A 25050-nucleotide genomic window follows, 5' to 3' on the forward strand; every position below is an offset into this window, starting at 1 on the left:
ATGACTTATTTTTCTAAGTATAGAAACACACCCTAATTATTAAGAAGGCTTACATAATTCTTCATAAGAAATCATAACTAGTAGGTCCGAGTTATGTTTGCTTAGATTAAGTTTTTCCTTAGAGCCTCTTAGGGTAAGTTCTAACATGTTTTTCTTGACTGTTAGAACTCCGCTAAAGATGTCGCTTAGAAGGTCTGCACGCACAAACGCCAATGCCTCCAGCGCCACTCATGAGACTAGTGAAGCCCCTTCGGTCCGCAAAAGGGGAACGCGTGCTACCAATACTACTGCTAACAGAAGTGCACCGCTGCCTCCGGTTGACAACACCGCTAAAATTGTCAGGCTACGACAAAAAGTGGAAGAACTGTTGCAGCAACAACGACAACAGACTCAGACTCAGCTGCAGCCACAGACTCAGCCTCAGCCTCAGCCGCAATCACAGCCTCAGCAAATGGCTCAAGCACCCCAACAAGTAGGTCCTTATGAGGGATGGCCAATGGCGAACTATGCGCCCTACCCAGCTCAGTACATGGAGCCAATCTACGAGCGGTTTCGTAAGCAACACGCTCCCAACTTTGAAGGGACAATTGACCACTTCGAGGCAGAGTAATGGCTCAGGAATGTAGAGCCGATCCTAGCACATATGAATCTCGGCAATGCTGACCGCATATCCTGCGTTTCTTCTCTTCTAAAGAAGGATGCTAGAATCTGGTGGGATTTAGTTCAGCAGACTCATGACGTCGCCACAATGACAATGACTAGATTTGGGGAGCTCTTTCACAAGAAGTGCTACAACTTAGAAATCATTGCTACAAGGGTAGAAGAGTTCACTAGTGTGAAGCAGGGCAACTTAACGGTAGCAGAGTATGCTCGACAGTTCGACCGAATAGCCAAGTTTGCACCAGAGTTGGTCCTAACCGATTTCCTGAGGGTCACCAAGTTCGTTAGAGGACTTAGACCAAAGATTGAGCTAGGAGTCAAGCTAGCAAATCCTGGAACTTCTTATTATGCCGATGCTCTAGAAACGACTATAGAAGTGGAAAGGCTTTAGGCGAATGTTAGTAAGGAGGAGGCCAGTAAGCCTAAACCTAAACAGCAGAATTAACCACAGAACGGTCGGAACCACAACAACAACCATCATCATAGCAACAATAATGGCCAGAAGAGAAGGCATCTTGACAACATGTAGTGCACCAATTTTTTTTTTTAGTTTATTAAAATTTTTGGTGTTTTATTTTATTTAAGTGTTAAGTGTGGTGAATTGTTTTATTTAAATGTTGTTTATTTTATTTAGTTGTTGTTTGTTTTATTTAATTGTTAGAATTGTTTGGTATAACCTTTTTGAATTTAAATTTGTTAATTGTTTGTTTGATTATTTATTTTTAATATGTGAATAATTGTGTAACTTGTTTATTTTACTATTAGTGTTACATTTTTAAATAAGTGTGACAATTGATGTGATTAAAATATGTTATTTTCTTTTAGTGTTAGTGTGTGCCGAAATGTGTGTGTGTGTGTGTATGTGAATGTGTTTTATTTTTCTTTTATTAATTTATTTAGTTATTGTTCCCATTATAGAAAAGGAAAGGGTAGTATGAATCTAGACCTAATGTGAGTCTTGAGCATTTTCCTTTTAATTATGAAAAGAAAAGAAAATAGAAAAGAAAAGAAATATAAGTTGTCATCTTGTAGGAAAAGATGACAAGGTTGATTTTTGATTTGGTTCACATTAGGATAAGGGTTTAGGTGAGGTGTAAGGAGAGGAAATAATGGGATTTAGCTTAAATTATGGGTTAGGAATTTGACTTTTCACACTTAAGTCATTTTCTTAAGGTTAGGTCACTAGAGGCTATAAATAGGAGAGTATGGAAGCCTTGGCATTCTTTTGCTTGTGGCTGTCGAAATTAAAAGAGAAGGAGAGAGAGAGAGAGAGGCGTGAAAGAGAGAGAAAGTGGAGGAGAAAGGAAGAAGAAGAAGGAGGTCCTAGGTATGGTTTTCTTATGGTTCTTTGTTATTTTTCTTTAGATTAAGGTTTATCTTCCCCATCATCTTAAGTCTTTTTTTATGTTCTTCTTCTTCATGGGTTTCAAAAACCCTAGGGTATTCAAAGGTGATTATCACTTGGGTGTTGATCAAGTTGTGTTCTTGATTTTACAATAAAGAGAGGTATTGAATATCTACCCCTAATGCTATGGTGTTCTCTTGAGTTATTAGATTTGTGGATATTTTTCAATATGTTGATGCATGGGAGATTGATCTAGGCGTGGGTAGGGGTTTATGATGTTGATGGTATTCTATGATTTTATGTATGTATGTTTCGGCCTAGGGGTGATGTTCAAGCATGATTATTTTCTTATATGTTTTAGATCAATTGTGAATCTAGAAACATGATCGGGTGCATATGAGATTATGTATCAATATATTATGGTATGCATGAAAAATAATAGGAACATGTTAGGTTTAATATAAAAGCATATATGAGGATTTGTGTTATGATATTCATGCATGTTGTATTATTATTTTGTTGGGTTACATGCATGAACTCATTAGAAAAAGAATAAGGTTTTATAAGGTTGAATATGAATATGTGTTAGATATGTTCTTTGAATTATTTGTATAATAAGAGCATGTTAGGATTTGTGAATTATTGTGTTAATGAAACATGAATGATCTTGTATGAATTTTATGAGGTATGAGGTAATAGATAAAATGCATGGTAATTTATGCTTGCTGATTTTGTGAATAAATGGTGAAAAGATTGATAAAATAAGGATATGTATGCATAAGAATGACTCTAATGATAAGTGGTGTTTGTGAAAATAAAATGGTATATTAATTCACAATTAAAATGATGTTTTTGCACAAATAATTACCTATAGATTTTTTGTTATATTTTTGAGAAAATATGAGTTTTAAAAATAACGATGCTGATTTTAATGATAAATTTGATTGCTGGAATTTTTGTTTAAAAATGTAAAGTGTGTTTCAATAAAATGAATTTTATTGGTATTTTGAAATAAATAAACAACCTAAACAATGGTAAAATTTAAAAGTGTTGTTTTTAATATAATATGAGTGGTTATTTTACAAGTTATGATTTTCTTTATTTGGATTAAGAAAAATGTTGGATTTAATTCACTTGTGATTTTTAAATAATGGCTGAAAGTTTAGTTTAAAAAGTTTTAAATAGTTAATTAATTTTCACATATGAATTTGTGTTACATAAAATTAAGTATTAAAAATAATTCAAACAAAATATATTTTTTCCACACTTAATATTATTATTTTTCTCACATCAAATTATGAAATTCTATTAACTTAAATTAAATTGATATTTTTCTAAGGAAACATGGTAATCATAGGTATTTTTCTTTTTAAAATAATTTCCAATGCCTTTGCTTTCTTTGTAATTTAAAAATAATAAATGGGTCTTTTATATTTTCTTAATGGCTAAATAAAATTGTTTTTATGAAATAAAAAGAATGTCTTGGGAGATTTAATCAACCTAGTAATTTTAAGAAGATAAACAATGGTAAACAACACATGCTACAAGTCTATTATCTTTAAAACGATAGAAGTAGACGCATGGAATTATCGTTTTTAACGCCACATTTACGCAACATTCCCACGTATGAATGTTACATGCAAGTTCACTTTTACGTCCAAAATAATGTCTATTATGCAACCAGGTAGTTTTTATAGAAAGATCATGCATGCAATATAGGTAGAATGAGCATTATTCTTTTTATGACCTTATGTGTAATTAAGCATATGTGTATGTTGTGTGTAACTCCTACCATGTGTGCATGACCCATGCACACATGAGTTATATGAGAGGGCAAAATAGTAATTATATGAAGCTAAGAAATGTCGTTTTGATTATGGTATAGGCTCGTTGAGAAGTTGTGGTTTTACTTAGCTTGGACCTGAGGTAAGGAAGTTAGATAAAATTTACGAATGTTATATTATGAATGGTAAGACTGTTGTGTGAATGAAATGTTATGAATTATGAATGCCATAATGTGATGATATGATGGCCTGTATGAATGTTGTATGATATGAATGGATGTTAGCGTGATGTACACGACACATCAAAATGGGTTGCTAAGGATAAGAAGATGTAACCCGAGTTACTAAGGATATGAAGACGTAACTCCATGGGCGGACGCGCCGAGGTTATTCAAGGACCAGAGACTCTTGTTTACCTCAAAGGGTGGCATGGACAAGTTAGCGGGCCATGTTCACAAGGAATTGTTTATGAATGTGTTATGGTGTTTGGTGATTTTTATGATTTTGTTATGATGTTATGATGTTTATGATTTTGTTATGATGTCATGATGTTTATGATATGATGGTGGCATTATGTTTATGTTTATGATATTGATGCCAATTTTATGATGATGCTATGATGTATAAGATGAATGATAGTGTTTGTAAATTGTTGTATCTTACTTGCTTGTTGTTTGTACTTCCTTACTGGGCTTTTGGCTCACCCCCTTACGTTCCCTTCCAGGTAGCAAATAGGTTTTCTCTGTGGCACGCGTTGTTCTGTGGGAAGTTCTATCGTTCTGGTGTGTATGGCGTGGGGGCATCCTATGGACGTAAAATGATCAATTAAAAAAAAACGCCATTTTTAATAATGTTATGTTTTATGAGACTTTTTTTTTTAACTTATCAGTGGGACTTGAATTATTGGTTGTTTTAGAACTTTGCATAAAAACTGATATTTTCTTTTAAAAACTAATGGGCCCAACTTGCATGTTTTTAAGCAAGACCCCACTTAAACCTTTATAATAAGTGGCTTTCTTTTATAGCCCAATGAAAATGTGAATGTTTCATTAAGTGCTAGTTAAGGGCGTTTTACACAACAAGCAATCCGAAAATGACAAAAGAGCACAGACAAATAATGGAGGCAATAGGTCGGGTTATGTAGAATACCCGCAGTGCTCCAAATGCCAAAAGAAACATCCTGGTGAGTGTCATGCAAACACCAAGGGATGCTATAATTGTGGCCAGGAAGTTCATCGGAAGAAAGAATGTCCACAGCTCAAGCAAGAAGAGAAAAGGGACAACAAGATGGTTCCTACCAGAGTCTTTGCCTTGACGTAGGGAGAAGCTGAAGCTAGTAATAAAGTGGTCACAGGTCAAATTCCTATCCTCGATAGTATATGTTCAATATTATTTGATTCGGGAGCAACACACTCGTATATCTCGTTAAGAATGATAGAGAAATTAGACAAACCTTGTGAAAGATTTAGAACTAGGTTTGTGACAAAATTGCCTTCGGGCGAAGTAGTCATATCATCACGGATAGTACGAGGTGTACCGATCAAAATTGAGGACGTAGAACTAGAAGGAGATCTGATAGAGCTAGAGATCAAAGACTTTGACGTGATACTGGGCATGGATTGGCTAGCAAGGCATGGCACAACCATCGACTGTAGACGCAAGAAAGTGATGTTCGAAACTCCTGACGGTCAAAGACTATGTTTTATGGGAAAAGTTTCAGGACTACGAACACCTTTTATTTCGTCCCTCAAAGCTCAAAGGATGATAGAAAAAGGGTGTCACACATTCTTAGCCAGCGTCATAGATGTGGTAAAGGAAACACCACTAAAGGTTGGAGACGTCCGCATTATAAAGGAATTCCCATAAGTATTTCCTGACGACTTACCAGGGTTGCCGCCGACTCGGGAAATTAACTTCATAATCAAGCTAGTACCGGGAATCGAGCCTATCTCAAAGGTTCCATACCGAATGTCACCTACCAAACTCAAGGAGTTAAAGACACAGTTAGAAGAACTCTTAGAATTGGGTTTCATTAGACCGAGCCATTCGCCATGGGGAGCCCCGGTTTTATTTGTGAAGAAGAAGGACAGAAGCATGCATATGTGTATAGATTACCGCGAGCTGAGTAAGGTGACAATTAAGAACAAGTAACCGCTACCCCAGATTGATGACTTGTTTGATTAACTCCGAGGAGCAACCGTGTTTTCAAAGATTGATCTACGGTCCGAGTATCACCAACTCAAGGTACGGGAATAGGATATTCCCAAGACAACTTTTATAACTCGATATGGACATTACGAGTTTCTAGTTATGTCATTTGGTCTTACCAACGCTCCAACCGCATTTATGGATTTAATGAATCGGGTCTTCAAGGATTACTTGGAAAAATTTATCGTAGTGTTCATCGACGATATTTTGGTGTACTCAAAGGACGAAGTCGAACACGAGGAACATTTAAGAATAACCATGTTGTGGCTGAAAGAGCATCAACTTTACGCCAAGTTCAAGAAGTGCGAATTTTGGATTTCACAAGTAGCGTTCCTCGGCCACATAGTATCCAAGGATGGAGTTGCAGTAGACCCAGCTAAGGTAGAGGTTGTGAAGGATTGGCCAAGAACTAAGAATGCGTCAGATGTTAGAAGTTTTTTGGGCTAGCAGGCTAATATCGGAGGTTTGTAGAAGGCTTTTCTAAGATAGCCACTCCGCTTACCAACCTGAACCAGAAATAGCAAAGGTTCAACTAGACGGATAAGTGTGAAGAGAGCTTCCAGTTGCTTAAGGATAAGTTATGCTCAGCACCAGTACTTTGTGTACCGACACCAAATGACAAGTTTGTAGTCTACTGTGATGCGTCGAAGCAAGGTTTGAGTTGTGTGCTGATGCAGAATGACAAAGTGATAGCCTACGCCTCAAGGCAGCTGAAGGAATACGAGCAACGCTATCCAACACATGATATGGAGTTGGAAGCGGTGGTCTTCGCATTGAAAATCTGGCGCCACTATCTTTATGGAGAATAGTGTGAGATTTATACGGACCACAAAAGCTTAAAGAAATTCTTCATGCAAAAGGAGCTCAACATGAGGCAGCGCAGGTGGTTAGAATTAGTAAAGGATTATGACTGCGAAATCCTATACCACCTAGGAAAAGCAAACGTAGTTGCTGATGCTCTAAGCAAGAAGAGTTGTGGGAATCTAGCAGCGTTACCCGGAATAGAAAAACCACTTCAGCAAGAGCTGATCAATGCCGGAATAGAAGTAGTCATTGGTAAACTGGCTAACCTTTCCATCCAGTCAAGTCTGTTAGAAGATATACGGATCAGACAAGGGCATGATGACACATTAGTATCTTACATAGCTGCAGTCAAAGAAGGCAAGACCACAAATTTCTCTATATCAGGACGGGGTTTCTTGAGATATAAGGACCGTGTATGCGTGCTGAATGATCATGGAATTAAAATGAAGATTTTAGAAGAAGCACACAATACCCCATACTCAGTTCACCCAGGGTCGACCAAGATGACTCACGACCTTAAGGCATTGTATTGGTGGCCAGGAATGAAGAAAGATGTAGCGGAGTATGTGTCTAAATGCTTAGTATGCCAACAAGTGAAAGCATAACATTAGCGACCTGCAGGCTTATTGCAACCACTTAGTATTATAGAATGGAAGTGGGAAGACATAGCCATGGATTTCGTGATAGGACTACCACGAACAAATAAGCACCACGACTCAGCTTGGGTAGTAGTAGATAGACTAACCAAGTCGGCTCACTTCCTGCCTGTTAAGACTACGTACACAGCAGATCAGTACGCAGACATTTATGTCCGAGAAATAGTACGACTGCATGGAATCCCTAAGACCATAGTATCCGATAGAGGATCGGTGTTTACATCGAGATTTTGGGGAAGCTTCCAGCAAGCTATGGGTACCAAGTTAAGTCTTAGTATGACATTTCATCATCAAACTGAAGGTCAGTCCGAGCGTACCATACATATTCTAGAAGATATGTTGCGCACTAGTGTACTTGACTTCGAAGGATCATGGAGTAAGTATTTGCCGCTTATAGAATTCTCCTATAACAATAGCTACCAGTCAACAATCGGGATGACACCCTATGAGTTACTTTATGGAAGGAGATGTCGATTGTCGTTACATTGGGACGAGGTAGGGGAAAGAAAACTTCTTGGACCCAAAGCTGTTAGAGAGGCTCAGGATGCAGGGGCGCTGATTAGAAAGCGTATGCTCACTGCTCAGAGTCGACAGAAAAGTTATGCAGATGCCAAGCGGCGTGATGTGGAATTTAAAGTATGAGATCAAGTCTTCTTAAAGATATCTCCTATGAAAGGTGTGAAGCGGTTTGGGAAGAAAGGCAAACTTAGTCCTTGGTTTATAGGTCCTTTTGAGATATTAGACAAGGTGGGAATAGTTGCATATAGATTATCCCTACCGCCAGCTCTAGCAGATAGCCATAATGTATTTCACATCTCGATGCTGTGTAGATATGTGTTAAACCCATCTCACGTCCTCAAGTACGATATGATAGCACTCTAGAAAGACTTGAATTATGAGGAACGACCGGTTAGCATCCTAGATACAGGGATGAAGGAATTACGGTCTAAGAGTATTCCGAAAGTCAAGTAACTATGGAGTAATAGTTCTAAACGAGAGGCAACGTGGGAGTTGGAGGAAGACATTTTAGCATGATATCCGAAATTGTTTGGTAAGTAAATTTCAGGGACGAAATTATTTTAAGTAGGGGAGTATTGTAGTGTCCCAGAATATTTACTTAGCTAGTAGTAGTAGTAGTAGTAGTAGTAGTAGTAGTAGTAGTAGTAGTAGTAGTAGTAGTATTTTTTATGAATAGTTTAATTAAAAGAAAGATCTAGAAGTCTAGAACCTTCCATAAACTTTTAGGATCACGTTTAGAATTAGTCAAAGTTGTTTTATCAATTCAAAATAGTAGTAGTAGTATTTTTTATGAATAGTTTAATTAAAAGAAAGATCCAGAAGCTCTAGAACCTTCCATAAACTTTTAGGATCACGTTTAGAATTAGTCAAAGCTGTTTTATCAATTCAAAATATGCTGAAAAAGTGCAAATACGTGTTTGATATATCAACTTATGCCGATATATCGTAGCTATAGGGGGTGATATATCGCCTACGGAAGATACGGAAAACACGTTGACATTGCACGAACGATCGAACGAGGCTCAGAAATATGTGGGGAGGTGATATATCGATTATAGGGGGCGATATATCGGCTCCAACTCACATTTTTGAAAGTTTGTGATTTTAATTTTAAAAATAGTCTTAACCACTTAGACCTGCATTTGAACGAAAATTTAAATCTTTTTCATTTATTTATTCAAATAAAAAGGGGTTAGTTTCTCTCCTTGAACTCTATAAATAGGACCTAGTACTCAGCCATTTTCTTCATTCTTCAAGCATTTGTTCAAAGCCTCCAAGTTGCTAAGGTTACTATAGAGAGAAACGCTTGGGTTTTGGGTTAAAAGCTTTATCATTCTAAGCTTTTCTAAGCACTTGGGAAGTGAGATATAGTGAGATTTCAGTTTTGAGGTTTAGATCAATTCATAAGATCATTCAAGGTATTCTTTTCCCTAAGTTCAGTTCTTTATGGTTCTTTAGTTTTCTTTTATTTTCTATTTAGATCCTAACTCTTGTTTATGATTCTTGGTTAGGTATTTAAGTTTCTTGAAACTTAAGGTTCTTTTCGGTAAGTTTCTACTTAGATGGTTTAGTTATCTTTTCATCTTCATTATTTAGAAATACTCATGGTTTTGCTGTTGGTTTTTAGGAGTGTTCCAATCCCGTTCTTGTTCTCAAATATCCCAGTTTTTGGTAAGGAAAATAGGTTATATTATATGTGTTTATATGTTTATGTTATGATATGTTTTATGCTATGATATATATATATATATATGTATAAATATGTCTTGTAGTCATTTGGGGCTTATAGTTGCTTAGATAGCAAACCCCAAGAATTTTTATCATTTTCATGGTTTAGAGTTATGATTTACCCTACCTCGATTAGTAGACAGAGGACCTAGGTGGGTTATCATATATTACCATGTGATCTAACCTATCTCGATTAGTAGACAGAGGACCTAGATGGTTTATCACATGCCATGTTAATGAGTTAATAGCCTTTAATATTGTAGTCCTATATGATGTACGTTTTTATAGTCATATGTTTTATAGTATATGTATATGATATAGTCTTATATTTATGATTTATGTTGTTAATAGATTTTTCTTGCTGGGCATTAAGCTCATTCCTTTATTTTTAGCTTGACGCATGGAAGTGATTATGGAAGGCAGAAATATTCATGGCAGCTTGGCTTGTGTGTTGAGGATGAATGGACTGCGTGGCGATCAAAATCGAGGATGACGTTGTTTTTAAGTCTTTTTATTTATGTGTTTTTTTTTAATGTATTTCCACATTTAGTATTTAAACAAATTAAAGTTATGTTTTATATTTTATAAACAATGGGATCCCATACCATATCACATTTTATTTTATATTTTTACCTTATCTTGTATTGGTACAATATTTTGGGTTTTAAATAAAGTTATGTTATTTATAATGTATGTTTCCAAAATAGTAGCTATGTCTAGTAGTTTTAATGGTCCAAGGTCTTAGAAATAGTTGGGCTATTACAAATATGCTTCTAATCTTTCCTAGAATCACTATGACTAAATCCTTGCTTGAATTTGAGTCCTAAAACTCGAGTTTCCTTTGAAAATGTGACGAACGGTAAAAAGGGATAATGAGAGAGAGAGAACGAACTGAACATTCTTTTTATGTTTCTGACAGGTTACTTCGAGCCTAAGTAACCTCAAACAAACTCCAATGCTCGGGGTCCCAAAAATGCCCCTGAGGGTAAAATAGTCAAAATTCCCAAAATTCCCTCTTGATCTCACTAACTCCCAATATATCATCAAATAATCATTCTCACTACCCAATATCCCGGTGATGTACTAAATACCCAAAATATCTCTTGACTCACACCGAGTAAAATATGGGTCCCGTTGTGACTTTCCCACTAGCTTGCTTCCTAGGATCATCTCGTGTCGAGTAACCTAAATATATCCACATAATAATGTGGTCCCACACATATATCACATATATGCCAAATATACCCATAACGGGCCAAATTACGAAAATTTTCCCTTTTAATCAGAAATGGGCCCACATGCCTATTTAATACACCTAACACATGCATATCAAATCATATTATAATATAACTCACTTAATCACATAATGATACACATATATGTCACATAATCACATAATTTCCACAATTTGCCATCCTAGCCCCCTAATCAAGGCTCTAAGCCTTATTAGGTAATTTGGGATGTTATAACTAAGATCTGAGATATGGAGAAAACTAAATAAGAAGACAACCAAATCGTTTGTGGGTTTTGCTGCTAATGAGAAAGGGTTCTCATGAATTGTTAGGTTCTGCTGCCAATCATTTTAGAGATCTTCAATGGTGGCTTCTTAATTCTACACCAGCGTTGGGGAAGATGACCACGACTGGCTGGAGACATATGATGGTGATTGTGCACGAACGGGATCATTGAGACAGATCAGTGTGAGGTGGGATTCTAGGTGTGATGGAGCAATGTGATGCCGATGAATTGGGAGCAGCATGTCTTCTTCCTCACAGATGGGTGCAGCGAGTTGATGGCTGGTGACGACTCTTCCTTCTCAGATCTGAGTTTTGTTGGTTTGTAGAATACGTCTACTGTGACTGGTGTGGGTTGGGAACAGTGGAGCTGAGATTTTATATTTTTGTTTGTTGATGATTTTTTATGGAGACTATGATTGAAATTGTGTTTGCATTTCTGGGTTATGAGTTCGAATGAAAGAATTTTAGTTTTTAGGATAATTTTTTTTATTAATTTTGTTAAGATTTTAAGTTTATGATTTAATTTGTTTTTGAATATTTTATTTGATATTTTGTTTATTTAAAAAAAATGATTTTTTATGTTTTTAAAAATTTTAAATTAATTTTAATGTTTGAATTACACATGTGGCAATAATGTGACAATGCCACATCGGCACCGAAAATGCCACATTAGCATTTCATTAACCACATTGAAAAAAATCTAATAGAATTCCTATTTGTTACTGACGTGCATAGTTTGGGAGGAATTTTTAACATCGCAAATCATTTGAGGGCACGATCTAAATTAGTCATAGTCTGGGGGCAAAAATGTTATTTATTCTAATAAAAAACACCTAGTATTTGATAAAGTATAAACCAACTACTAATATTATAAAAAATAACAACGTGAATTATGTTAAAAGCCAATAGATTTAATAGCCAATTACTAATATTGCTAAAAATAATCTAACGAATCTCATGTTGTGGGAAGTCTTGAGGTGGTGGCAATATGGATCGTCACTGTCTATAACAATATGAACAAGGAAGAGAAGTTTCAAATTATGTAGTTTTTTGTCGACTACATTTCGACCTCTTTAGCCATCTTATAAGTTGATACAAGGACGAATCATGTTCTAATGAAAGGAAAAATTCATTTGTGTGCTTGGTTTTGGCAAGAGATGTCATTTTTGACGGTCATTAAATGAAGAAACTTGACCGAAAGATAGAAGTACCACATGCAATCACAATGGGGTTTTGACCAATGGGAATACATTAGTGATGGGTTTTTTCCTTGTGAACCACGACAAGCATTTCTGAAATACCCATCGCTAAGGTGTTGTCTTTTGGCCTTATCGTGGTTTGTAAGGAAAATACCCATGACAGAAGTATCATTTAATCAAATTTTTATTTACATACTTTATATTACCTAAAAATGCAAAGATTCAACAACTTAAATCCATGGAAAATACCAAAATTTTACATTTGATGGGTATTTTTGTGTCGGACAAATAAGTCTCCCCTACACACACAAAATTATGGCCCCCATGGAGTCTTGCCCCCCCCCCCCCCAAGACTATAGCAACCATTGCAAACGTACCTCTTCTATTACATTATGTTCATTTATTAAATGATTTGCTTATGTGGCTACATGCCACGTGTATAGTTACAGTATGAGGGTCTATTTAACTAACGCAAGCTAGCTGAAATTGAGTTTATTGGTGCTAAACATTCTCATAATTTGTCATTAGACCACTATCTATGCATATATTTTCTATCTGGACTCTCGAATCGCACCATATTAGCGCCACATTGGTGCTACATTAGCAAATTGTTTAAAAAATGAACGAAATGCAATAGTATATTTTCAATGGTTGCTATTATTCTATGGAGATTTTTTCCACACAAAAAAGTTAAAGGAAAAAGCCATAGTCTGCGTTGGGGGATCTTATTTTCCCTTTTGCGTTATGTTTTAAAGGTCACTTGAAGTCTTGAAGATAAATGTTTCTTGAAACCATTGGATGTAAAATTGAAGTTTGAGATCAAGTTGAATTTGGGAGAGATCATTTGGGGCTTGAAAGCATCATTAAAGAAATGGATTACGACAAAATGGCGCAACATCATTGATTGGTGCCAAGACAAAGAAGAAAATTTAAAAAAAAATCAGCTAATGGCTCTACAACACCACTTCAAATTCAAACAAAGTTTTAAGTCACGTTTTCTCATTCGTAAGTATAAATAATCATTTTGGGATGTGATTAAGAGACTCTTAACAACTAGTTATTGAAGAGTCTCCATAGGAAGAAAATATGAGGAGGCTCTACAACAATTGATCGATCTAAATCTAGTTTTGTCTTCTATACTATTCTCTTTATTTGAGTATATGATTATGTTTTATGGATATTTTGTTTTAGTTATCATAAACTAAACATAGTTTATAGAGGATTGATAAATCCAACATAATGTTATGAGTTAAGCTTTAATATAATTTCTTGAGATTTTTTTTCATTTTGTTTATGTTTTCTTGTTGATTAATGCTTTTTAATATTTGGCCACCATTAGAATGATCTTAAATTTAGTATTTACACATCAACGAGGTGTTTTGAATTGGACTATAGGTTAGCGTGACATAAGAAAAGTATGAGATTGAGAAATTCCATGATTCTTATGAAGTTTTAAATGAGAATTATAGGATTTAATAAATCTTTATCTAATTGATGTTGAATAAAGTTATCGTATCATTAGATTAAAGATAAACTTACTTACACTTGAGAAAAGGGATATAATTGAATTAGAGTTCGACTTATAAATTGAGAGAATTAATTAGAAATATTGAGAAACTAAAATTCATAATTGAAAGATAGGTGAAATCAAGACTCTAGATCTTTTAATCTTATATTTTTATTAATTAGTCATTTGAGTTTCTTTTCTAAATATTTTTCTTGAACAATTTTGATTTTAATTTTTGTAGATAAAAATAAATGCTTAAAATTGTATTACTTACCAATTTAAATTTTTTAATCTCTGTGGGTTCAACAACCTTATTTATCATTCTATACTAAAATTTGACACCGTTCACTTGCAGTAAATAATTGTTGACTCATTTTTTCGTCAAAACCCAAATAATAATTGAAATTCTGTTTTTTAAGGTTACCAACTGAATTTAATAAATAATGTAATTAATGCGGAACTGTTAAATAATTGTTTGATTAGACAGATATTCTAATATATCAAGACAAAATGCTGATAGGCCAGAATATACGAACATATAGTAAATAAACTTAAAGTAATGTGACACAAGAAGTTTTTTACGTGGTTCAAAAAACCTAGTCCACGGGACCACGCCCAGAGATAAAATCAATTAGTAAAGTCTCAAGAATACAAAAAGCAATTGACTTATACAAGTTTAGAATCTCTCTAAATTCTTGTCGCAACCTTGAAGTACTCAACTTTAATAATTTGATTTTGATAAACACCAAGAACCCGAAATCCCTTATGAACTTGATGAGTGCTCGCTTCCTCCCGAAGTGAGACTTATGAAAATCTCTCCCGAAGATTGTGTGTCACGTTCACAAGCTTTATGACATATTTAAGAATAAACAACACAAAGCAAGCCAAACAAACAAATAAAGAGATAGTTGAACAAATACTACTCTTTACATATAAAAGAACTCTTCAAAATATAAAACATTTTCAAAATATAAAACATTAGAGTGGTGAAAAGATTAAGGATGGATGCTGCTTAGACCTAGTATTTATAGAATTTAAAAGCCTCTAAGCCAGCCAATCTCATTAATGGCCTAAATCAAACCAAATCGGGGAGTTACTCAAAATAACTTCTCATTTCATTTACTACAGGAATTTCCAGATGTGATAGACAACCGTTCTGTAGCATCAAGAAATGGACGAACCTGGTCTTAAATCCCAGCCAGGTTCATTTCGAAATTTCATTCCTTGGGCATCAAGACTCACTCAGTTTTCTCTTTTTAAATAGATTAGAATCATGTAAAATATTCAAAGAATAATCCTATAAAAGGCCTTCTTAATATAGACAAGTTACCATAAATAAATTAAGAAACTTAACTATGAATACCAATTAAAAATGATAAAATATATTAAATAAAAAGACAGCCAATTTATGACTTTACAATCTCTCCCTTTGGCAACTTTTTAGACAAAATATATTTTTATCAATAAGAGCTCAAAACTTGCAGTAAACACTTTGTTAGAAAAAAAATAAAGTTCCTAAGAACTCCCCCTGCAAACAAGCATACTAAAAAAGATAAGATTTGTCAACTTTTTGAAAAAAAGTTTAACAAGACATACCACACGACTCCCCCTGAAAATAGGGTCTAGAGTTGTACACAACAAAACATAAAAATAAAACCATGCAGCAATCCAACAAAGTGAGCAACCCTAGAGTATGGCGGCGTGGGCCAAAGTAAGCGAGGGTGTCACCTTCTTATGACCAGAGAGGGTCTTCACCAAAATGGCGAGGTCAGTCTGACACGTGGTGAGGGCCACCTCTTTGGAAAGCAACGAAAGTGACATTCATTGTTGTTGGCAAGGGTCACACTTCCACTAAAGTAGCGATGTGGGGTGAACTTAGTGAGGTGGTGTCGCTAGCGAGGGTCACCTTCTTAGAAACCAGCGAGGGACCTCTTCGGTAGATGGCGAGGTGGGTGTTTCCTGCGACACCCTCTTTTCAACAAATAAGTACTCTATTGATGTGGGCCTGATTTATATTCTTGACCACGCCTATGGCTACGTGATTGTGCCAAAAATTTGTATAACAATAATTATGCATTATCTCTATCGCAGTTTACTAGGAAAATACCCACGACAAAAGTATCATTTCATCAATTTTTTTACATACTTGATATCAATGGTACATCAATGATGAGCTGAATTTCAATGTTCATCTAGGCTTTTAAAATGTTATACACTTTTAGGTTTTTGTGTGTTAGCGTTTAATTCCACGACCGACTCTCTCTTTTGTCAAAGAGTTATAAATAGTTATTTGAATTTGAATTTAATCAAACTATTTTTCCCTTCAAATTTTATTTACGAGACTTTAAACAAAAGATAAATCTCATAGCAAGTACCAGATTATTGAAATGATTTTTTCCATGCAATGATCACCTCCTACTAAATTGCCCCTTATTTTTATTTCTTTTTCGTTTGAAAAGGGTGAGAGGCTTGCAAGTTGCAACCACATAAGTCTTTTTAATTATTATTATTAATTTTATTTTCACCGACTATGGAATATAATGTAGCATACTCCTAATATAATAGTCAAATAAATATATGCACGTAATTTGTACGTATACATGATTTTTAATTCTCAGCATTTACAGAAAAAAAATTATTATTAATTTCTATAAAAGGAATACAAATTTGTATTTTGAATACATATGATGTTGAATCATTCACAAAGGGGCAAAGTCTTATTAATAATTTAATTCGGATCATCCATTTTAACGACCTTTCCAATTCAATGGGGGCGAAACAAAGTCTTCTGCCATTTATTATGATGTATTTTTTTATTTAATTAAATAAAAGACCATAGAACAATCAATAATTGCGGAGCCACTAGTATTTGCAGTGTCGTGAATAATTATTAAATATTTTAATAAAAACAAAACAAAAATATAGGCTGGACATTGTTGGAAATAGAAACTATTAATGCTCAAAATAAGTACATTTAAAGTATTATTGAAAAATAATTTTTTTAGTATTATATTTTGTAAATTTAATATTGTTGAAAAAAAAAAAGAAAAGGTCAGGTCACACATGACCTATTCTCTCTGTCACTGGAGGGAGAGCATAAGCTAGATCATTTTAAGTGAAATTATATATATTTTGAAAAGTAACATAATTATAATTTAAAATGTATTAATATTATCAAATCGTCAAGTACAGATCTAGCTTAATTTGAATTTAATACTAAGGGGTATGAATCATGTTGGTGTGATGTATCACACTACGCGTATATTTTTTTTATAAAAAAAAAATAGTAAAACAATGGTTCAACGTTGACATTCGGAACCAAAAAATGGTTCAAGAAAGGGAAATATCACGCATAATAATACTTACTAATTATTATATATGCCTTCATAACTATCTATCCCCAAACTATGTCATTTTATAATTATTGGACTCAATTGCCACTCCCATTAATATCCTCAATTTCTCTCTCTAAATTGTATGTTCTACATATAAATTTAAAGATTTTACATGATCTAATCTTGTAGATTTTGAAAAAATACCAAATTAAAAAAATAATAATAATCTAAAACAGACATTTGAGTGAAAAGATATAAACCTCCAAAGTTTTCGTCAAATTTCAGCGCAGAGCATCGATTTGTCAAGGAGGAAGCCTCGGGCTTGATGCTTTTCGCAACCTAGAATTGGTTCTTGAATTCCTTAGAGAGCTATTCCCATAACGAGATCTAGTGCCTTTGAAATTTGTCAAACCAACTCTTTGCTGGTCCAGTGAGTGTGGTTGGGAAGAGCATGCATCTAAGCTCATATTCGACATTGCTAGCCTTCATTACTGTATTGAAGGTGCTCAGGTGGCTACCTAGGTCGGTAGTCCTGTCGTAAGGTGCCACTTGAGGTATCTTGAATCCACTAGGGAAAGGCGTGCTCGAGATATGTGGAGCAAGAGTTCGAGCTCCTCATCTGAGTCATAAGCCTTGTCCTTGGTTTTCCCTTCTCGAAGAAGTCTGAACGCTTCCTCGAGTTGGTTAATTCTTTCTTGAACTGATTCCACCGGAGGTGGAGCCTGTACCACTGGGAGCTGGTTATTGTTCACAGGAACTCCAGCTCCTTGTTGCAGTATAGGGTTATAATAATTCTCGTACACATGCTGTAAGGGCCCCCTTTGAGCATTTAAATGTACCATCGGGTTCGAGTTTGGCTGGTTGAATTTTGCCCGGTTCTGGTTCAGATTATCTCAAAGGTCAGGATGATCATTCAGATAGTTCTCATAATATCTAGGCTCGGTGTTATAGACACTCACCGACCTGCTATAATCTTGGCTTCCTTCAAGGAGGCTAACAGTTCTTTGTGGCTGTTGTTGGACATGTTTTTGAGGTGGATTATTCACATGTACCCTAACTCTGGTAACACGTGACCTTGGCACATAACTTCCTGATGGCTGGGGTGGTCTAGTCTGTCTATGTCCTTGATGTGCCCCCGGTGGGACCTCAATTTCACCTCTATGCTCGGGTTAAGCCTGATGGCTTCTGTCTCAGCTTCCACTCCTAGCGCTTTGGGCAGGCCTATGACGTGCCCTTTCCCAGCTCGGTTTCCACTAGAAGCTCGCTGGGTTACATCTATGGTCAGAGATGGATGTCTAATGGGTGATGGAGGATGCCTAATTGGAGATGGAGGTGGTCTCTCGTTGTTCGCAGCTTGCCTCGCTGGTTCTGGGTTATTATTCTGGGCTGCTTGCGAGGCAGATCGGTTGTTCCAAATGGAGACTAGAGCTTCTCTTGGCTGGTTGGTTCATGAGGGGTTTCAAGATGACACCTCAGACTAGTTAATTACAGTACTCGCTTCAGCCCTGGTTGCTTGACCTTGCTAGGCTGCACTTTGTTCAGTCGCCCTTGTCGCAGTACTACCTCGAGGACATCCCCTAGTCCTTCGTGGGGGGGTGGGGGGGGGGGGGGGGGGTCTGCAATTCTATGGCCCTCCTCATCATTTCTTCATTCAGTCGTGTGGCTTCAGCCAAAATTTCTTGCAGCCTTCGATTCTCCAACTCCACCATTGACACATATCTCTCGGGATTATAATAACCCTCGTTAGGTGGCCTAGACCCCTGACCAAGTTCTCGCAGGGTCGATGACGCACTCCCTTCAACAGAATTTTCCTCATTCATCGGTTGTTTGCCAGGCCATCAGGGGTGTTCTCCTCGAGGATCCTAGGCAATGGTCGACCATTTCCAGATCCAGGGATGTTGCCAGCAGGTGCAACCATTGTTTGTTCAACGGAAGGTTTGAAAGAATACGAATGCTTAATGCTCTTAATGAAAGCACCAACTGTTGACGATGTTTTTTGTCAACTAAAAACAAGAGCAATTAAGCAAATGTATAGTTTAGCAAGAAAATAAGAACAAATATTTTTACGTGGTTCAACAGTTAAAATATGCCTACGTCCACGAGTTACATTTATTAAAATCCGCTTTAAATATTTTTTAGAGCAATTTCATAGAGAGTTTTTCAATATAAAATAGTGCGTCAGTACAAATGACTAAACCCAGGCTATTTATAGACTCGGTTACAAGAATCCATCCTTAATCTTAGGGATATTACGTTACCCATATCAGATTTGAATTGGATACAAATCTGATAGATTAAATACAATCAATCACATTTATGGTAGATAAATATCCCTAAACAATATGGTTGATTACACTGTTTGAATTAAGTCCTCTGATGATAGGGATTTCCTAACAACATCTTTGTGTATTAATTTAACGCATCTTTGTGCTTGAATGCTTCCTCAACAAGCTTTCGAGATCATATGTAGCTTCGAGCTCATTGTTCCAATTGTCGCTACCTCCTTGTGTTATATTATTTTATAATATAATATAATGTAATATTATATTATATTATAATATAATGTTTTAGATTAAATAAATGTGACAAAGTGTGTCACATATTGTAACATATAATAGAGAGTTACAATATTTAGATATATGAGATATATCCAAATAAAGTAACATATTTGGTGTTACAAATTTGTAACTTCCAAATATTACCCTTTATTGTGTAAAATTGTTGTTACACAATATTGAGATGAATTTCATAAAGCCATATGTGATATGGCTGTTAGAGATATGATTCAAACCCCAATAATGTGTTTTGGGAGTTACAAAATCATTTGGGAGGGTTTGGAACCGTTTGGAAAAACAACACATTTTTTGTGCTGAAATTGGTCGGTGGCTGCGACCACCAACATTTAGTGGCCGCGGCCTGTGAGACAGAGACTAGTGGCCGCGGCCACTAATGTCTCTGGCCGCGGCCACAGGCCAAAACTGACCAATTTTTCAGTTTTTTCAATCTTTGTTGAATGGCTCAAAAAACCCAAATAACTCCCAAATCTCATTTTTAATTCCATATTAATCCAATTAAACATTGGTAACAGCCATGGGGGTTGGTGGAATTTGAAATTCAAAGGGTGTCTCTAAACTCTATAAATAGGAGCCTATAGCTCACTTGAAAGACACAACATTTTCTATCCATTAGAGCACTTGGCTAGAAACACCTTGAGGCTTGATTATTCCAGAAAGCATTTCCTATAATCTGTGAGAGATCCCTTAGTGCTTGAGTTAGGGGGAAATAAGCTTTTGGACAAAGGTTTCAAACCTTTTTCAAGTTGGTGATCCCCAACACTCTTCACTTTGGTTGTGTGAGTGAGAGTTTATTGTTTTGGTTCTTGTTCTTATTTTCTTCTATTGCTCTTTCTTCTTTTCTTCTTATTCTATTTACTTGTACTTTTGTTTAAGAGTTGTAATCCTTTTATTTCATTTGTTCAAACATTTCTAGTTTACTTGTATCCTTTTGTAATAGAGTTGTACTTTCTATTTCTATCAACTTACATCTCCTTCTCCTTTTATTTGTATTTTCAGTTATAGAGTTGTAACACTTTATTTAATCAATCCTTGTCTATTGTAATATTTTGCATAGAGTTTTCTTACCATTTCCATTGAGGCAATTTATATTTTCCTAACACCTTGCTCGATTGGTCTTTCAAATTCATCTTTCGGAGGCGACTCTTGTAACCTTCGAGCCTGCTACCCATGCTTGAGTGCAAATGATATGGCTCCTTGGAACTTCATGTATATTTGTACAAGTATAATGTTAATACTTATTGTTGGGATTTTATGCCCTAATTAAAATCCAATTTCTTTGTAATCTCATTTATTATCAATAAAAGAATATTTTTGACTTGGTCAATCACTTTGCTCACATGTTTTATTTTCATGATTACTTGTTTAATATAAACTTCTATTAAATCTCGAGCATATAGCTAATCATATTTATAGTGGCGTGTTATCCAATAAATTCGCATTAGTGACGTGGCAAGTGATCCCTGGACACGTGGCTTACACCTGGAAATGTTCAGCTAGAGTATCGACCAGAAGATGTGCTGAAGGTAGTAAACGGCCCAGTCCTACCTGCGACCAGGCTGGTCGGTAGTTCCGCATACACGGCAACATTAATGGGAAGATCCTTGTAATCCCGAATTTATCTCACTCAATCTCCTGAGTACCCGATTATTCAGGGGAGAATATCTGTAACAATCTTTTGTAATCCCCCTTGAACCTATAAATAGGAAGAGATAGCTCAAGGGAGGGACTTTTGGCTTTCGAATCATTTGAGACTATAATTATTTTCCTAGGAATATTGGACTGTTCTTCAGAGGTTAGTGAAACTCATTGAACCCTAGTTCTTTGATCACTCTTCTGATTCTTATATCAATATCAGTCTAAGTGGACGTAGGTCATTACCAGATCCTGGGGCCGAACCACTATAAAAATTCTTGTGTGATTTACTGTTTTTGCCATATGTTCTTCTCTATACATTAATTCATATCAATCACATTTTGACTCTGTGTCAGTTGGCCAAATCTTGGGTCAACATTCTGATGCTTTCATTGAGAGATTGATTTATTGCTGTTAAGAAAACTAATGGCGAAAGCAGGAAAGAAAACTGGGCAGGCGACCGCCACTGCACCGTCAAACCCGCCACCTCCTCCTCCTCCTGCGAGCATGGCGGAGGATGAGCCACAACTGGACTTTGAAGAGGAGGAAATGGATGATGCAACGCTGAAGAGTACTCTGGGTGCGTTGCAGGAAGAGCTGGCTAATCTGAGAGCCAGTCAGGAGACTGCCGCTGAAGTTATGGCGCGGCAGCAGCAGGAGATTGAACGACAGCGCGCAGAATTGAGCGAAAGGCAGGCGGAGGTGAACCGCCGCCAGAACGAGGCCATGGCAGCCCTTGAAGCAGCCTTGCTATTGGCCAGAAATCAGACTGCACCTGCCTCGCAGCTTGACCAACCGGTGAATGAGCCACCCCAGAGGGGTCCTAATCCGAGCCCACCGATTCAGCCTTCGAGTCCGCAAAGGCCCGAGCAGCCTCAGATGCCCCATGACGATGTCCCACTGGACCCTGAGGCGTATCCACCATCCCAAGCTGCTCGGGGTAATCCCTCGCAACAAAGGCAGAATAGGGCCGAGCATCAGCCTCGTAGTCCTAGACGCCATGGGGATGATGGGACAAACCTACCGACCAGAGGTCAGTACCCTCCTGGTAACAGGAGGGACTCAGAGTTAGGCTCTGCGGTCCGAGGTCCCCCACGGCATGATAATGCACGGGGACACCGCGACCAGCGCAGGCCACCCTCTCACGCTCGGGACGTTTCTGCCAGAGACGGGAATAGAGGGAACAACCGATCTCACCATAGCCAGTCGAGATTTAGAGACAGCCATGGATATAATGAAGCCGATTCAGGCAAAGGAGATGCTGGTAGGAGGCACGAAGAAAGGGGTAAGGGCAGGAGCCAGACACCCCAAGATGACCAGCCCAACAGACGAGACGCTGGGGGGCAACCTAAACAGAATAACGTCTTCAACCGGCTCGGGGGTAGCGAGCAGCGGAGAAGAGAGGAGGACTTGAGAGATATACTCAACGATCGCCGCGAGCGGCACGGTGAGAACGTCCCCCCATCAACAGAGGCCACAGCGATTCCTGCCGCTGTACAGGCCCAGATAGACGCCCTCAACCAAGCAGTGCAACAGCTGGTCGGGGGAAGGACATCCTACATCGACCACGACAGGAGGAAAGGCACTCATTTCGTCCAAAGGATAGCTAACGCCGAAACTCCCAGCAAATTCAAGATGCCTACGCTCCCAAACTTCGATGGATATGGGGACCCTGTCTCGCATGTGAATAAGTTTGAGATTCAGATGGACATTCAGAAAGTGTCCGAAGACGCTCGGTGCAGGATCTTCCCTGCAACACTTTCTGAAGCAGCGCAGGAGTGGTTCTTTAAGTTCCGGCCTGCAAGCATAGTTTCCTGGGAAATGTTCGTAAGGGAGTTCTACGGACAGTTCTATGCGGGTCGTGTGCACCCAACCGAAGCAAACCAGCTAGTCGAAATTTTCCAGCAGGACGGGGAGTCAGTGAAGGATTACGTCTAGCGCTTTATGAGAGCGGCAGCTGGAGCAAAAACAGTAGGAGACGAAGGCAAGATGATGGCCATTACCGCAGGGGTTAAACGTTGCTCTCCCCTATGGAAAAGTCTCCGAAAGGAAGGAGTTAGAACCACCTAGGAGTTCTTGGACCGAGCTGATCGTTACATCAAGCTCGAAGAGGCCATTGCCGATGATGGAAAGCCTTCAAGCAAGGACAAGAAAGTTGCCGAACCCGCCAAAGCCGCCAATGGGTCCAAACCCAATGGCAACGGCAAAGGCAATGGGAACGGTAACGGCAACGGTAAAAATGGTGGAAAACGGCCGCACAATGAGCCTTCCACCTCCGACAATAAATGAGCCAAGGGTAATCGTTATGAACCTAGGTTCACTAACTACACTGCCCTCGTTGAATCTCGGGGGGAGGTTTATCAGGCCACAAGATCTAGTGTGCCTTACAGGAAACCTGGACCCATTCGAAAGGACATTTCGAAAAGAGACACTACCAAGTTCTGTCGTTATCATAACGACTATGGACATGACACTAATGAATGCAACCAGTTAAAAGACGAAATCGAGTTCCTTATTAGACAAGGACACTTGAGAAGGTACGTACGGTCCTCGGGAAATTCCCAACGAGAAGCTCCAGGTGGCAACGAGCAGGCGTCCACATGCCAACGCTCGCCACCATTACAGCCTGCCCCCGTGGCTGGAACACTCTTAACCATCTGTGGAGGCCCGCACCTCGCGGGAAATAGCGGAAAGGCCAGAGAACGATATGCTCGGACTCTGCGCCACGACCAGGACATCGAGATGATGACTGTGGAGGACCGTGCACCAAAAAAGGCTCGGTCAGAGGAAGGTGAGATAACCTTCTCTGATGGCGATGCCCAGCACGTCCGGTTCCCACATTCCGATCCGCTAGTCGTGGACATCCAGATGGCCAATATGATGGTGAAGAGGGTACTAGTCGATACAGGAAGTTCAGTGAACATCCTGTATAAGTCAACACTGGAACGCATGAAATTGTCCGTAAAGGACTTGGAGCCCTGCAATCAAACGATATATGGCTTCTCTGGAGAAGGACTCGCCCCAGCCGGAATGATCAAACTTCCAGTAACGACGGGTACAGCGCCTGCAACAAGGACATTACTCGCCACTTTTGTAGTGATCGATTGTCCTTCGGCGTACAACGCCGTTATCGGAAGGCCCATACTGGTTGATCTGCGGGCCGTCATCTCTATGTGGCACCTAGCCATGAAGTTCCCAACAGATGCGGGGGTAGGACACGTTTTAGGAAACCAAAGGGAAGCCAGGGAGTGCTACAACGCCTCGATCACAAAGGCGAAAAGTGGAACGTCGAGGAGCACTACCCCAGACCGATTGCAGATGGCAGTAGACACGCAAGCCCAATCAGGTGGTGAAGTCACCAAATAGGGTGTTGCCCAAAGTGAGGATGGAGATTTGGATCCTCGCTTTGGGGATTTTGAAGAAAATGTTGGACCCGTCGAGGACCTAGAGGAGGTCCAACTCGACAAAAAAGACCCGACCAGAGTCGTGAAGGTTGGGAAAAACTTAGAGCCTACCACGAAGCATGCACTGGTGGAATTCTTGCGAAAGAACCAGGAAGTTTTCGCCTGGTCGCACAAAG

The 25050-nt window shown here is 37.9% G+C and overlaps 1 long non-coding RNA gene across 1 annotated transcript; it reads left to right on the forward strand.

Annotated features, from left to right (window-relative positions):
• The first annotated feature begins 818 nt into the window (after window positions 1-818).
• On the forward strand, window positions 819-10301 carry LOC133816004 (uncharacterized). The gene is made up of 4 exons (XR_009884945.1): window positions 819-1987; window positions 2100-2166; window positions 3891-3931; window positions 10078-10301. It is a non-coding gene; the product is annotated as an uncharacterized LOC133816004 (long non-coding RNA).
• Window positions 10302-25050: the final 14749 nt, after the last annotated feature.

The sequence above is a fragment of the Humulus lupulus genome, chromosome 2 (genome assembly GCF_963169125.1).
Source record: "Humulus lupulus chromosome 2, drHumLupu1.1, whole genome shotgun sequence".
In the NCBI taxonomy this organism is placed as follows: domain Eukaryota; kingdom Viridiplantae; phylum Streptophyta; class Magnoliopsida; order Rosales; family Cannabaceae; genus Humulus; species Humulus lupulus.